This window comes from Meleagris gallopavo, chromosome 5 (assembly GCF_000146605.3).
Source record: "Meleagris gallopavo isolate NT-WF06-2002-E0010 breed Aviagen turkey brand Nicholas breeding stock chromosome 5, Turkey_5.1, whole genome shotgun sequence".
Taxonomy (NCBI): Eukaryota; Metazoa; Chordata; class Aves; order Galliformes; family Phasianidae; genus Meleagris; species Meleagris gallopavo.
In genome coordinates, this window is record NC_015015.2 from 29250093 (window position 1) to 29262997 (window position 12905).

The following is a 12905-nucleotide window of genomic DNA, read 5'->3' on the forward strand; positions in this document are numbered from 1 at the left end:
AAAAAAAAAAGACCATTTGTTCCTATAAAGTAAAATATTACTTGCATATTTTTTCAAAATTCAGGATTATATATAGCATTATCAAAACAATATTTCGGATATTTTAAACAATTTAAATTGTTGATGAGTGTCAGTTGATATGTTTCCTCTCTGCCTCCTCCCCCTCTTCAGCTGCTAATCATAGAACTTGTATGCCAAATTGTATAAGATACTCTTCCAATAGTTACATGTGTGAGTCTTTTGTGAGGCACAGACAGTTATGAGGACAGATTTGGAGTTGCATATGGGTCTGTCACATGGTTTGATTGCCATGTCTTCTAGGACACAGATTTCTTTTTTAATTATTCTTAATTGTAAAGAATTTTTACAGTTTTTACAGTAAGTTCTGGAAAAAATTTTCTGAAGATTTCTGGCTCAGTCCATTTCTCCTCTCTACAGCAAATTGCTTCCTATGCAGTCTTCAAAACTGATTACGCCCACCTTAATTCCCACTTCTATGCTCAGTTTTCTTCTGATTTGGAACAATATTCATTCCTTCTCTGATCAGGAAATGTATAGACCTTGTAGAGAAGTACAGAATAAGAGGATGAAAAGTTCTGATATTTACATTAAGATTTTATAATGAATCTCTGAGATGTCTGAATCGTAAGAATAAAAATTTCCTTTTCTGCCTGCTTTCAAGAAAACAGGTGTTCAGTGTTGCTGGGAAAATATAGGAAAATCAGCCCAAGGTAACTGCATTGCAGTTTGGTTTAACATGTATTTCTGACATATCTGACTGCGCATTTAATTCAATTTTCAAAAGATAAACCCACCTCTAATTAAGTAGCACTCTTTTGCATCTTATTTTCAATCTGCAATTTGTTTTTACCTTCAAAAGGTTTATGATGATTTTTGTAATACTCTGAAAGACAGTGTGCATTCTCACTCTGAAAATGTACAGTGAAACAAATGAACATTGAAAAGAAATGGAAGCTTGCTTAAAAGAAAGCAAGTATGTATTTAATCATATTGGGGCATCAACACAAGCTGTAACAATCAGTTACATCAGATATTATTTTGAGATGATGCATATATCCATATATTAACTGTTAGTTTAAAGTTTATTATAGTGCTGTATTCATGTGAAGTATGTAAAGCCCTATCAAAACTGACCTTTAGAATGACGTTTGCTACGTTTTTAGTGACTGATAAAGGATCGCAAAGAACAGTACTGCTGAAAGAAATTACTTGGAAAATTGAAATTTTTTCCTTTGTTTCCTATGTACTCCTGTAATTTTATTTATTTATTTATTCCTCTAGGTCAGAGATATTCTCTACTGTGCTGGACAGATTGGCCTAGTACCGTGTACTATGCAGCTTGTTAATGGTGGTGTGTGGACTGAGGCCACAGTTGCTCTCAATCATGTTGAGAAAGTCCTCCAGGCTATGAGCCAGAAGACTATGCTACTCCATGTGATCACAGCGATCTGCTATGTAACTGACAGCAAACACATTCCTGTTGCTCACTCTATATGGAAGAAGAAATTAAGAGACTGTAAAAAGGTAGCTGTGATATCCACTTCCCTCGTTCTTCTAAGTAGTCTTTTCCTTTTCCCTCCCTATGTCTTGTAGTAATATCAGAATTTTCTCAGTACATTTCAGAGTGGTTCAAGTAAAGCTAATATAATAAGGCTTGATTGAACTGTTATGTTCTGGCTCATAAGTGGTTGTGCACAACTGAGAAAGAAAATTGCTTAATAGAAAGTTATATTCATCACTAACTTTGTCTTAATTCCCAAAGCAATATGGAAAAAAACTCTTAAAAAGCAGTCAGTTCCTCTAGTAAAAATGTGAACAATACCTTATTTGAATTACCTCTGCCCGTATATTTTTGTAGAGTAGGAACAGGGTACTTTACTTTAACTTTTTATTAGTTGTTCTGTTGAGATTTTTTCTCCCATTCTTTCTTACAAGCAATATTGTCATGACAACTGAGTTTAGCATTTCGCTGCTTATTATTATTTATTATTCAGCTGAACTTTTATAACAGGATGGGTAGTGCCAGTATACTGGTTGACTCTAGATTATCTCTAACAGTACAATAATTTCCCCAGTGATTTATAATGATATCATAATCATTTCCATTATGCACGTACCATTTTGCTTAAATAGCCACAGAACACTCTGCAAGCATTAAAAAGGTAATGACCACAAATCTTGTAAACAAAATGTAGCTACTCTATAAATGAGTAAACAAGAGTAGTTACTACATAATTACTATGGAACTTAATAGAATTTTTTTGTTACAGTTTCTTGGGAGATATGTGGCTTGGAAGCATAGCATACATTAATAGTTAATATTGCCCTGGAAGAGGGGACAATGCTTCCCAAACCTTTTCTTTCTATTTGTGTTCATGCTCAGTCTGTCTGCGCTATGCACTTGTTTTTCTGAGGGAAGAGGTAGACTTGCTTGAAAGCTGACACAGTTAACATAGATTTTGTAATAAGATATCCTCCTAAATACCTTCCTCCAAGACTAAGTGTATTGAATTTGAAAGATTCCCAGTCTTCTCTGTAGCACTCTTACAGGTCTGCTAAGATCTGATTTTTCATTTCTGTTTTTACTGTAAAATGTACTGTTTGTTTTACACCTTGCAATTTCTACTCTAGGGCATGCTGTCAGGTATTTTTTATGTTCTAGTATTTTTGGTGAATGCCTTGAATTTTACAGTATATTTGAAATAGGTCAGTTATTAAAGTCCTTATTTACTTAAAATTCTCAGAAGTAGCTAACTTGCAGAGTGTAGAAATAACCTCACCTTTATGACTGCTGTTGAAAAATGGTAATAACTTTTTATGATTTGGTTTGGAATCACTTAAGGAACTCAGAAAGATACATTTCTCTAAATAAGACCATCACACAGAAAGCTATATTAGTCTTTTGAAATTCAGTCATGTCTTAGGTTTTTTTCTGAAAAGGACGTTGTTCGGAAGTCTATGCCTTATTGAAGACCTCAGCCTTTGTTTTTACTAATTATGTTTATACCCAGTTCTCGGACTTGCCATGGAGATATTAGCATAGTTCTTAAGGTGATGTTGAGTCTGCCAGCTTTACGGGTTTTATAGATCAGTGCTGCAAGCTTTAAATGGAAACAGCAAGTGTGACATCAGTGCATTTTCAATATTATCTTATACTATCTTTAGCTATCATTTTTTATAAGATTTACCATTTCATGATGTCTTTGAGACTGCAATTAGAGATGTTGCATAGAGTCATAGCATCATTAAGCTAATTTAGGTTAGAGACATTATTGTCAGCTGATCCTTTAAAGCTTGGTCATTTTGAAAAGCTGAGACTGTTTTTTGTTCTGTGACTAATTAGTAACATGTACCATGACCATGAAGCCCACATACTTCCTTATTTGTAATATATACAGTCACACATTTGAGGGCAGATTGGTAATGTTTTGCTGTTCTTTGAAAATTTTCCTTTTTCCATTTAGAATCTTCTAAATACTCTGTAATTATTGTACATTCCACCTACTTTTTATGTAGTCTTTTAGGTCTTACACTTAATGACATAACTAGACAGTTTCTTCTTAGCTACTTGAGAAACACCTCATGAGATTGCTTGCTTTTGGGTTATTAATAGTATCTGACTCGTGTCACTTTCTGATTCCTCAAGTCAAAGCTTAAAAAATGAATTGCTGCCTACACATTATCCTGTGAAGAGTTAGCTGCCTAGCAGGCTTTGGGAATGTTTAAAATAAAACATCCTAGAGGATTTATGTATAAAGCATTGCTGTAGGGTGCTTATCAATCTTGCTCTGTGCTAATTAGGTTTTATTCATTAATGACAGTATCAGAAATAGTACAAAAATATTAGGAGGTAATATGTACCACAACAGGATCTAAAAATTAGAAAAATTTAAAATATCTGTCGGAACAAGGTGGATTATCAGCTGGATATTCCAATTTCCCTATCATTTTATCAATAGATATGGTTGCATTTTTCCTCATGCTATGCATACTTTTATGATTAGGAATTGGTTATGTAAACAGCAAAGCACAGAAAAAGATGTTTCAAATACTTCTATCACAAAGAACCAGAGGAAACTGTCCTTTCCTGAAAATATAACTGATCATGCAGTTGTTAATTTAATTTAAATACATATTCATCAATGAGCTTTTGTTTTGCAGGAGCAGTACTAGCTGGCATGTTATTAGCAGAGATGTTCTTTTTGGCTGGTTCTACCCTGAGAACAGGGAAAAACTTACTGTTAAATTATATTACACTTCTCCTTGCCTCCGTAGAATCGATAAAAACAGGAAATGTACTTTTCATACCTCTTAATGTTTTATTTGAAGGATCTTGTAAGATAATCTCTTTCTGGAAGCCAGAACTCTGAAGGCATCTATGTTTGAAAATATCAGTAGCACATCCCTTATTTATTTTAGTTTTTGTTTGTTTGTTTTATGCCAATAGTACTACAGAGAATTCTAGGAGATACAGTGACATGAATCATAGAATCATAGAAATGAAATAATAGTCTGTTTTCTGCAAGTAAATTAAGTCAGCCAAACATAGAACTATTTTATTATTCTTGAACTTTATTCAAAGCAGTGGTCAAAGGGATGAAGCAATAACCTACGGATTGCTTAATAGAGCAAATGATATCTCAATTGAAATTGCTCTTCTGTCATCCATGGAAAAAAGATTTTATTAGTGAAAACAAGACAGTGAATATCATAACTCACTTCTTGTAAACTAGACATTATAAACCATAGTTTTAATTATATTTGAGTAGAGATTTTAGACTTTGCATTTCTGTGTGCTAAATATTCTGTGTTTAATAGTGAAATTATCATGTATTATGATTGAAGTAATTGTAGTTAACACAGTGTCTAGAACATAGACATCACAACTGTCAAAGTTTTTTTTGGAGCATCAAAAATGATTATTATTCTGTGACATAGTGATGTCTGGTAAATATCCTCTACATAAATAAAGTTCACAATTTCAGTGGAATCGTATATATATATATGTATAATAGAATATATTATAGACGAAATCTATTATATATATATATTATATGTTATTATATATACTTATGTAATATAGAAATTGTATACATTGTTTAGGATCTAACAGAAAATAACATAGAAGTGTAAGAATTGTTCTCTGTGTATGTTTATATAACACACAAGTTTTAAGAGCAGGATGTGGACATGAAGCTGACCATTACAATAACCTAGGAACTTCATCTATGAAGAGAAAAATAACTTCAGAATGTTTCATAATAATCATACTTTTTCACAGATAACCAGATGAGTGGTTTTAGTCAGTGTTGAGGACAGGAAGAGGGAGACAGCAGCAACAATAACTAGGCTGGACTTTCTAGTAACTATTTACTTGCTTTCTTCAACCAGTCTCTGACTATGTACTTCCACATAATTCCTTTCTATTTGTACAGCTCCTATCCATTGCTGCTATCCCGCTTTCCCTCACTCCAGAAGGGAACTCACTGTCTTTTCTCCAGTCACTGTTCCCTGCAGCTCCAGTGTTGCCTCAAATATTGCCTCTCTAAGCCCAGCCATCAAGGATGATATCCACAGAGCTGGAATACAGCCCCTGCTGTATTCCTTCTGTATTCTTCCTACATCAGTTGGAGTTGCAGTGTTGTTGGAATAACTATTCAAGGAGAGAAAAAGAAGTCTGGTGGAGGGATGGAAGGTTGTAGTAGGAATCCACTGTGGAGAAAGAAAAAATGAGCAGTAAGGGAAGAATAAGAAAGCAGCCCCAGTAAGGACTTACACCAAAGAAATATTAAATCGCTGAGCTGGCAAAAAATCTTTGGCTCAACATTTTAAGTATACATAAAAGAAGTTTCCCTTGTTAAAACTAACAGGGCATTGTAGAAACTGAAACTAAATTAAAGGAGCCTAGGTAAGAATTTAAGTTCTGTGGAAGGCTTTGTGGCTTAACCCAGCAGATGGCTAAGCACCACACAATCCTTCTGTCCCTCTTCCCCCTTCCCAATGGGATGGAGGAGGGAGAGAATTGAGAAAAAAACCCACAAAGTAGAACTCATGAATTGAGATAAAACTACTTACTAAAACAGAGAAAAGGAGAATAATAGACTACATAGATATAAATATATATGAATATATATAACACGTGATGCACAAATAATTGCTCACCATCCCCCCACAACCGATGCTCAGTCAGCCCCTGAGCAGTGAAAAAGATCCAGATGAACTCCCATCCCCTTCAAAACCGCTTCCCTGTGATGTCTTATGGTATAGAATATCCCTTTGGCCATTTTAAGTCAGCTGTCCTAATTCTGTCTCAGCTCCCCAGGCCCTTCACTGAGAATAGCCTTGGCCCTCTACAACACTGCTCAGCAGCAAGTATAAACATTGGTGTGTTATCAATATTGTATTTCTTCTAAACAAAAACATAGCATCATACCAGACACTCTGAAGAAAGCAATTCCATACCAACTGAAACTCAGATGGACAGGAAAGTTTACATTATTATTAAGTAATGTTCATTGTAGAAATTAAAGTTAAGGGAAGCAGTAGTTAAAATCAGAAGATAAAACAGCGCTGTAAAAACAGAAAAAGACAATTATACAAACAAATAATCAGACAAACAAATAATAGGAAAAATAATTGGAATTAACAAATACAAGTGCCAGCCATCAACAGCTTCTAGCACTCCATTTTTAAGCTATTCCTCTTCCACAGTCTCCTTAGGAGTCCTAATAAATAGTAAGCTCTCACCAGCATGCTTAGGGACATTTTGACATCTTCTTGATACATTCATGGAGCTTTGTTAGTCAGAAATAGTAACAATTGTGTGGTGGTGTGGAGGAACAGTTTCTGCCTAATCCAGTAGTTTGCATTTTAAGTAGCCCCCCTCAAAAAAAAAAAAAAAAATAAAAAAAAAAGCATTTAGCATTGCTAAAACTTTCTGGAAGAAGAGCTGACAGACTCCCAATTAAGTCTCATCTTGTGTTTTTTTTTTTTACTTCACATCTTTTAATGACAGTGTCATGTAATATGATAATTTTAAAAGCAGTTTTGCTAACTCATTCAGCAGAGTAATCAATAGAAAAAATAAGCCAGATGGATTGTAGTCCATTTGTATTGGGTGGGACAGATGGCATTATTGATAGATGGAAATATTCCAAATAATTATTGTATAATGATATAACAGTGAGTGTGCCTGCGAAATGTTATTAATTTACTTTGTGTACACTCTAGATTCAGTAGAGATTGAGTTGTGCTGTTTGGATAGAGCTCTCACTATATTTAGTTCAAATCTGAGTCCAGCTCCTGCCTACTTTTTTCACTCCCCATGGGCTTTCTTTGGAGAATCATTCCTGTAGTACTTTGTTGGTGTATTTGAAGTGGTGCATTGCACATCTATCTGTGCCACAGACCCCACTAGATTAGCTGAGATAAATAAGATCATGACTACATTTTTTTATGCCTTACAATATCTACTTTTGTCATTCTTAATTATATGAGGAAGAAATGTATGAAGATTTCAGGCATTCAATCTTGTTTAACTGCTGTGTTTGATTATTCTTACATCTTGCTAAAGGCCAGCAAGAATGAGTATAGCTAGGCCAGTAACATTTTCCAGTTCTGGTAATCGGTGTAATAAGTATTTGTTTTGGCTGGTCCTAATCATATGTACGTTCCGTGACAAAGTATTAATAATTTAGTATTGTTTCTGAGATAGGAGCACATGAACTTAGTCACAGAATAACTCAAAGGCCATTTCCTGCTTTTGAAATACAGTTCTTGATAATCATGACTGAATGACAAAAATGAGTTTCAGCTCTCATTTTGATTTGATGTTATACACAAAAATCTGGGAAATATTTTCCAGAACTATCTGAAGTTATCTCTGATTTCCATATAAAAGAAAAATGTATAGGGAAATACTTAAACATATTCAGTGCATAATGTTTTGTTACCATCTTGAAGTTTTGGATTGCCTGTATTTGTAATGATGAAGGGAGATTTGGAAAATTTTGATGAAACAGTGAAAACAATATTTTTTGTTAACAATTGAAAAAAGAATTATATAGGAATGTAATATTTCATGTAATTGCAGCACTTACTAATAGCTCTAGGACCATAAAATGTACCTTTCACTTCAGTGATTCATTTTATACATTCTTTTTCTTTTTTCAGATGATAATATTGTAGATTAATTCCATTTTCCATTCTGAATTATTTCAATAGTCTGCTCCCACTTATTTTCTGTCCCCATCTATTTTTCTCCGGTAAATTCTTGATCAGAGATAAGACAAACTTAAAAAAATTTCCTGTGTACCTTTCTCCTTTTTTTTTAGTAAGCATTTGGTATGAGAGGTTGTGATTCCATGGTTGTTTCAAATCCAGCAAAGAGTGCTATAACTGACTTTGTTTCTGTAAGGAGTGCCAGTCAGATTGATGACAATATGTGTCTTGGTAGCTCACAATGCAGAAGTGATGGAAGAAAGATTTGTGGTGTTTTATCTGATATATATTTATGAATGGGTTCCTTGCTTATTTCAGCACTGGGCATCTTGATGCCAGCTTTAAATATCTAAATTTAAACCCTTTTTGCCAGATACATAAAGTGTTCTGATGTAGAAAGATGTAAATAAACCTGAACTACAACTTTTAAAAAAATAGAGCAGTCATCTAAGGGCCTCTGGATCCCCTGCACTGTGTCTCCCTTGACACTCCTGTAAATACCATGTGTCTTTCTGTTTTGCCTACAGAAGACTGTAGGCAAAGTCTCAAGTTAGTTAAAAACAAGTTGACTCCAGATCCAGAAGCTGTATAGCTATGTGTAGCTGTTTCTGGAGTAATTACGTCTTCAGTGCAGTCATACAGAATGGCATCAGGGGTCTGTGAAACAGCACTGTGTTGCATTGTACAGATGTGTACGTAACATTTGGAGTATACAGAGCTGAGTTTAAGTAAAATTAATGCATTGCCTATCCTAAGTAGAAAATAGATTATGCTCAAATCATGGAATTCAAAGTTTGTTAGCACTCCAACAGATTGGACAGAGGTTTAGACTCTCTTTACCTATGGATAAAATTACTGTGTAACTTAAAAGGAATATAGAAAACAAACAAACCAAACAGATTTCAGTGAGTGGGTATGCACTTTTTCACCATCCTGAGCACATTTTTAAGTCTGTAATATTCAGGTATATGTTTAGGTATATATTTTATCATACATATGAGTTGGTATTTCTGTTGAGTGCAAGTGTTACATTTCCAAATAGTTCTATAAATTCTGTGCCCTATAGACAGTAGTGTAGGTAATACTAGTTTAAATGGTCTCCTTATGTTACCTGCTTCTTGAACAGAATAGTAATAATTTAAGAAGTAAATGAATTTTATGAAGGTATAAATGGTAGATTAAAACCCTGCTAAATTTGCACTGCATAAAAATCTTTCTTGGATGAATTAATGTAATCGATCGTTTTAGCAAAAGAAAACTGAACGTTTTTGGAAAGGATTGCCTATCAAAAATCCAGTAGAAAGAAAATATGCTTCTGTTTTCCATTTTTTGTCTCATCAAGTTTATAATATTTATTTTGTTACTATGCTATTTCAAGCATTCTACAGTTTGATATATTAAAATGGCCTTCTTTTATGGCCCATGTTAAGAACACACAGTGCATTCAAACAGCACTCTGGTATTGGATCTTTCATCTCGTGCCTAGTGTATTTCATTTCCCCTGAGTTAGGATTAAACAAAGCTTTTGTATTCATTTGAAGCAACTGTAATGAGAATACTTAACACGGGTCAAATGCAGACATTGGAACTCTGGAGGTCCTTGAAAATATTCTGCCTTTTGACACTGGTCCACAGTGGGAGGTGAAAGTATTACCCTTTTCTTTTATATAAGAAAAAAAAAAGATTATTTGTAATATTAGTGAGACGTTGATGAATTTTAAAAAGGAATATAGGCGACACAAAGAACAATGAAGCTGTGCACATTTTTACTAAAGCTTTCATTAGACATACGTATATATAAGCATATGATTGCCAATGTTCTGAACATCATACATGAATGCAACTTGTTGTAGAACATAAACATAAAATATGAACAATGTAAGATAAGAAAAGGGAGGTTTTGTTGTGTGAATGTTTTAGTAAATAGATAGAGATACGATCAAATCCTTAGCTGATAAAAGTCACTGATTTCCATGAAGTGATTTACACTAGCTTATTTGCCATTTATAGGTAATATATACATGCATATGAACTTTGTTTTTCAGTTAGACATAGTGAAGAAACACATCTAGTTATTGAGGGTGCTAAAGAGCCTAGTTCATCTAGGTTGACTGATTTTCCCCTGCAGCAGTCCCATATATGAGTTTTTTTTGTTTTTTTTTTTGTTAGTTGATTCTTCATCTCCTTTGCTGAAAATATTAATTCTGCTTTGAACCTGTCACTTTTGTGCTAAGCAGGAGGACATAAACACATCTAGTATAATGCTTAGACAAGGGCCTCTTGCCCAAAGTCTTACATGTGATGGCTGTGAAAGCCATTAACAGGATTGCAGCCTCAAGGCTGGTACCTGTTATCAGTGCCTCTGTAGAGTGGGTAGGATGCCATTCTGGTTGAAAAGTGATCAAGGCCCTACTTTCACTCAGGGCATTTCCCTGTTCAACTGTATTCCTAATTCCAGGTAGGACATTTTAAATTCCCCTAACAAGGAAGAAACCTCAGGAGATTCATCAGGATCTTTTTCTGTCCTTGTCTGGGAGAGGTAATCCTGTTGATTAGGACCAAAAGAACAGCAAGCTCACCATCCCAACTTTCAGTGACATTTTCACTAACAACTCGTCTGTCCTAAATCTTTACCGTCTTCTAGTGGAAATACTTCCTTACTATTATATAATATGAGATATGCTCCGAAAGTAATGCCTCCTATTTTGTCATATTGGCCTACAATGCTGGAGGTGGATGTTGATGGTATGGCAATAGAGTTTGAACCTTCCTGCCAATATTCAATCCAATTTCATTGCTGTGTGACTACTTATAAATTCCAAAATAAAACAAAAAATATTTATCCTTTTTTTGTACTCCACTTCCAAACAAGTCTGTCAGCAGCCTAAAAGTGAACTAGCGTTATTCTGAAATCAAATTTAAATGTTTCTATATCAAAAACAAGCAATGCTAACTGGTTCATACTCAGTAACATGCATGCCAGTTCAGCATTCAATTTTCTCTTTATGCATCTTCTTGGATGAAAAATAAAACCATTACCAGTTGATGTGATACCTGTGTATAGCCTTGTCAATCCTTTAGATGTAATACAATGATCACAATTGGTAACACTTGAAATCTAACATTTTTAGACAATACTCAGTGGTAATATTATGTAGGTCTTTATGCATCTCATTTATAACCAACTTTGTGGAAACATCTTGACCATCTTCTGCTGTCGACAAAGTAGTTACTTCTGCACAGTTCACAACAACGAAACAATTAATAACATTATTTGTTTATTTATTATTTTATTGTCTTCATTTAACTTTGTCTTATTTAGTTAGTTATTTTGTTTATGTAGGTTATGTTTATTTTAGTTTATTCATTTTTTGTTATTTTATTTAGTTATTAAGTTACTTATAAAGAAGCTATTAATAAAGTTATTAGTATAGTTATTTTTAATAAATGAATCAGTGGAGAAGTCTAAAAGAGTAAAAATGTACACATTAATTGATGAAAATGCTAATTTCCTATAATTTCTAGTTAGTAACTTCAGTAAAGTTTTGTCATAACTTGTCAAATGTATATTTGCATGGAATTCTAGATATGTATTCTATAGTGCATGATATCTCTATGCATTTTCTGCACAGGTAATTATGTGGGGAAGATGTATGCATATACATATGTATTTTCATATTCATATTCATTGTCCCATCCTTCCCATATACATATATATGCATATAGATAAATATATGAAAAAGTACAAAACATATCCATGAATATGGATTTGTAATTTTTCAACTTTTAATTAGCATTTATATTAAAATCTGTTGAACAAAAGCCATTTATTAAAGAATTTCCATGCTCCTGTACATGGGTTTACCTGAATGTAAGAGTTGATATCCCATTAAATATCTCGGTAGTAAGTATCCTCACATCAGGAGAACTGTGCTTTCCATTTGAGCCATTCCAGTAACTGCTGAGAAATTATGCATATCTCAAGCTTGGCTTATAATTTTTAGATGCCTGAAATTAGTTATCCCGAAATTCTTCTCACAAGTGGATACGCTATGTCTGGCTGGCATATAATTAATTTCCATAGTCAGTGGGCGTGGGCACAGCCAGGACTGCTGACCCAAATCCATATATCATATTATTTTTAAGGTGGCTGTCTCAATGAGTTAAAGCATGGCAATTCATAGAGTTTAGTAGCGTCACCAGAATTTCCAAATTGTTTTTCTTCTAGCTCTAACAGCATCACAGTTCAAAGCATAATGCAAAATTTGATTACAGGTTTTAACCACAATTGCTAAAAATGCTTATATGTCTTCAGGAGAACATATGACTGTAGTTAGAATGTGAAGTATGAGATGAAACTTCATTTGAAAATTAGCTCAACAGATCGAGTTCAAAGTCCAGAAGAAAAGCAGTCTTTCAAAGAAAATCAAGATTTGAAATTTAAATTCTGAATCATAAAAACAGCTATCCTTAATGCAGATTTTGATCATTAACTTTTTCCCATTTTCCATCCCATTTGGGTACACATTCTCAAATAATTTTCAAGTGGAATCTGTTTCCTAAGTGCTTATTTTTGACACTAGACATGAAGAATAAAACCCTCAGAGTGACAGTCTGTGATCATGTTTCATATGGCAGACTTCATTTGCTTTCAGTTTATATTG